This window comes from Oncorhynchus clarkii, chromosome 16 (genome assembly GCF_045791955.1).
Source record: "Oncorhynchus clarkii lewisi isolate Uvic-CL-2024 chromosome 16, UVic_Ocla_1.0, whole genome shotgun sequence".
Taxonomy (NCBI): Eukaryota; Metazoa; Chordata; class Actinopteri; order Salmoniformes; family Salmonidae; genus Oncorhynchus; species Oncorhynchus clarkii.
Window position 1 is genome coordinate 32,706,403 of NC_092162.1, and position 4,764 is coordinate 32,711,166.

The following is a 4,764-nucleotide window of genomic DNA, read 5'->3' on the forward strand; positions in this document are numbered from 1 at the left end:
GGGAACTCTCAATGCCGAATAGGAAAATATTATATACGCAAATCTATTGTCTCTGAGCGGGTCTTGGATATCACTTTTCTTTTCTATTAAAGGTCAAAAGAGACTGAAAAAAGACACTGTGATAAGTTGTCAAACATTCATATGTAATGGATGTTTCCTCAGACATCCAGTTCACTTGAAATGAATTGAATAATATGGGAAGATAAACTGTTTTATTCAAGGTCATATAACACTACCAACAAGTTTATCTTGAGTTTGTAATTGATTCTTTGTTTGCTCCACTTCACTGCATGGGGACTTCATATTGTCTGCCTGTCTGCCTGCCTGTATGTCTGTCTGTCCCTCCTTGTGACAGCATCACAAAACAGCATCATCTCAAATGAACCTGAGACCTGTCCACCTGAAGCGTTTAGCTTGAAGTATGGCCACCTTTCTGTCTCTCTTGGTATGGAGATATGGGTAATTGGGTAGAGCCCTCTTAGTGTTACAGTTTTAAGCCTATTATGTCAATTGAGGTAAAGCTTCCAGTTAAATGAATTACACCCCCACGGCATTGTCGCACCTCTCTAGATTAGTCACGGACCACGGTTAATGTTTTCTTGGGCCTCCGTAACGAAACGCCACAGATATAAATGCGCACCTGGTGACGTCTTGTTGCCAAAGGAGAACAGGCAAGGGGAACGATTTGGTCTACCTACAGAGCAAAGGGGCGAAGACGAACTACACATGAAAATGATTTCAAATATCACATTTGGCTGTTTATCTGCGCTTGTACTTCTGAACTTGGTAGGAGCCAACCCCGTGTCCAACCTGCAGGTAAGCTGGTGCATCATGCGCAAAACTTTCGATCATTACATTTTGGCAGTTCTTATTCCACCAATTCCCATATATATGTTTATTGTAGTTGAAGGAAGACTGTTTAAAGTGGCTTTAAGTGACATTGCGACTAATGATTCCATGTTTTCTCTCAATTAGAGGGTGATACGGCTTCTGGAGGAGGAAAGAAATGTACCATATAACGTGTCGGAGGAGAGGGAGGTGGATGGGAAAGAATTGGATACAGAGAAGGCAGCCTTCACCGCGGGAGTGGTGCGTCCTTGGGACTCCGAAGACGCAAGGAATTCCGCGCTGGCGGGAAAGGAGAATGCAATTGCGCGTCTTCTCAATTACATTCTGAAGACCTCCAAGCACCCGTGGAGCCGGTTCAAGAAGGGTGGAATGAGAAGCTGCTTCGGCGTCAGGCTAGAGAGAATTGGGTCATTCAGCGGGCTTGGATGCTAAAGGACAGGTACGGTTATATACTGCGTCAATCCAACCGATGGATTCTCCATTTAAATTGTAGGCTATGTTGGTGTTGAATTGATATTAACATCTCACTTGTTTGAACCATCAAATGAATACATGCAATATTGTTTCTCAAGACGGGCTCCATGTTTTGTGTTGTTTCTACAGGTTTTACTGGCTGTTGATCAGAGCCCAAGAAACTACCCTTACTTGAACTATTCGACAAGGATGAACCTCTTCAACTCAGAAAGTATTGACAGAGTTTACAATGGCGTTTGTGATGAGATATATTTAAATATGTGGTTTGCATTTGGCATATTGAATTGTTATTATTTTAAAACTGCCCTTGACGTGCATGCGCCTATCTTAATAGTCATATAGAACTAGTACAGAGTATCCACCACACCAGAACAGCTAATGTGACCTTATTGGCAATAATAAATACATTTTATAACATCCTCATCATAACTCCCAACATATATAATTTTTATTTAAAGGTGTTACACAGGATTTTGGGGAAAATGTCCATTGTAATTTCAGAAAATGTCCATAATATATCTGGCGTTAATAGTGGAATGAAAGCGTTTGACAGTATTACTTACCCGCCAGTGTTGCGATTGGCTGTGATATTTGACCGTTGAATTCTCCCGCGAGAGCCACATCTGTTGTCAAACTGGAAAAGCGGTTCTGACTTTGTAGCTGTGTTATCTAGTGGAAATCGCTCACTTCCTGCTTGCAGAAATGTTCACTTAATTCCAGTTTATGTGAGAAAAGAAGCACAGCATCGTGTAGGGTTTCATTGTACCATTCAAATATTTTCAATAAAACAAAAATATAGTTTTTACAACTGTTTTAAGTAGTTTGACGCTGGTGTACCAAAACCCGAAAGTAACTTTTGTTTTGGTCCATCAGCTTCAAACAACTATAAAAACGATATTTTTGTTGGTGAAAATATATTTTACATGAGTTTGATGGTACAATAATTCCCTACATCAGTGGTTCCCAAACTTTTTATAGTCCTGTACCCCTTCAAACATTCAACCTCCAGCTGCGTACCCCCTCTAGCACCAGGGTCAGCACACTCTCAAAAAAATGTTTCCATCATTGTTGGCCTGCCACACACACACACACACACACACACACACACACACACACACACACACTATATGATGCATTTCTTAAACATACTTTTTGTCACAACCCGGCTCGTGGGAAGTGAGATAGAGCTCTTATAGGACCAGGGCACAAATAATAATATAATAATAATCCATATTTTTGCTCTTTATTTATCCATCTTACATATAAAACTTTATTTGTTCATCGGAAATTGTGAATAACTCACCACAGGTTAATGAGAAGGGTGTGCTTGAAAGGATGCACATAACTCTGCAATGTTGGGTTGTATTGGAGAGTCTCAGTCTTAAATCATTTTCCACACACAGTTTGTGCCTGAATTTAGTATTCATGCTAGTGAGGGCCGTGAATCCACTCTCACATAGGTACGTGGTTGCAAAGTTCTTAACAGCGCGATTTGCCAAGGCAAGATACTCTGAGAAATCTGTCAGTGGCTTCTGATTAAATTCCATTTCCAAAGAACTGCTTGTTGCAACTTTGATTAAAATCTCTTGTTCAGATATCGGTGAGTGGACTGGAGGCAGGGAATGAAAGGGATAACAAATCCAGTTGTTTGTGTCATCCGTTTCAGGAAAGTACCTGCGTAATTGCGACACCGGGATGCTGGCCTTATAGGCAGAGTTCCTCTGTCCAGTGTCTGTGTTCTTTTTTGCCAATCTTAATATTTTATTTTTATTGGCCAGCCTGAGATATGGCTTTTTCTTTGCAACTCTGCCTAGAATGCCAGCATCTCGGAGTCGCCTCTTCACTGTTGACGTTGAGACTGGTGTTTTGCGGGTACTATTTAATGAAGCTGCCAGTTGAGGACTTGTGAGGTGTCTGTTTCTCAAACTAGACACTCTAATGTACTTGTTATCTTGCTCAGTTGTGCACCGGGGCCTCCCACTCCTCTTTCTATTCTGGCTAGAGCCAGATTGCTCTGTTCTGTGAAGGGATTAGTACACAGCGTTGTATGAGATATTCAGTTTCTTGGCAATTTCTCTCATGGAATAGTCTTAATTTCTCAGAACAAAAATAGACTGATGAGTTTCAGAATAAAGTTATTTATTTCTGGCTATTTTGAGCCTATATTCAAACCAACAAATGCAGATACATATATTTTTTTTATTTGTTGTTTTACCAGGTAGGTTGACTGAGAACACGTTCTCATTTACAGCAACAACCTGGGGAGAGGAGGGGGATGAACCAGCCAACTGTAAACTGGGGATTATTAGGTGACCGTGATGGTTTGAAGGCTAGATTGGGAATTTAGCCAGGACACCGGGGTCAACACCCCTACTCTTACGATAAGTGCCATGGGATCTTTAATGACCTCAGAGAGTCAGGACACCCGTTTTACGTCTCATCCAGAAGACAGCACCCTACACAGGTTAGTGTCTCCAATCACTGCCCTGGGGGATTGGGATATTTTTTAGACCAGAGGAAAGAGTGCCTCCTACTGGCCCTCCAACACCACTTCCAGCAGCATCTGGTCTCCCATCCAGAGATTGACCAGGACCAACCCTGCTCAGCTTCAGAAACAAGCCAGCAGTGGTATGCAGGGTGGTATGCTGCTGGTGAATGCTGCTGATGATCCAGATACTCAACTAGTCTAATGGACAGTTTTATTGCTTCTTTAAACCGAACAGTTTTCAGCTGTGCTAACAATTGCAAAAGGGTTTTCTAATGATCAATTAGCCTTTTAAAATGATAAACATGTATTAGCTAACACAATGTGCCATTGGAACACAGGAGTGATGGTTGCTGATAATGGGCCTCTGTAGCCTTTTTAGATATTCCATAAAAAATCTGCCCTTTCCAGCTACAATTGTTATTTACAACATTAACAATGTCTACACTGTATTTCTGATCAATTTGATGTTATTTTAATGGACAAAAAAATGTGCTTTTCTTTCAAAAACAAGGACATTTCTAAGTGACCCCAAACTTTTGAACAGTAGTGTAAGTGAACGCTAAATCAATGTAGTTCTCATCATATTTGCGCCTCTTTGGTCAAACGTACCTGTCTGTCATTCGGTGCTTTCCCAGGTAAGGGGGCAGTAGCTCTTCGGCTGCATCAGATTCACAACTGTCTGTGTACATGCTAGCTGGGCTAACAACAAATGTAGAATTACTGATGCTAGCATTGGATGTGCTCGTGGAAGCAGAGCAACTTGTGTCCTCGACAGGTGCAGGTGTAGTGCTGCTGGTAGAAGCAGTACTACCAGTAGAGCTGGTATGTGTCTCTATGGACACGGGCCTTACTTTTTTAACCATTTATCCATTCTCGAGCAAACGGAATGAGCAGCAGCTACGTGTGGCAACATACAGACCGTTAGTGGAAATCCCATGAGAGAGTAATGTGAT

The 4,764-nt window shown here is 41.5% G+C and overlaps 1 pseudogene; it reads left to right on the forward strand.

Annotated features, from left to right (window-relative positions):
- The first annotated feature begins 591 nt into the window (after window positions 1-591).
- Window positions 592-1,281, forward strand: LOC139367563 (C-type natriuretic peptide 3-like; annotated as a pseudogene).
- The last annotated feature ends 3,483 nt before the right edge of the window (window positions 1,282-4,764 follow it).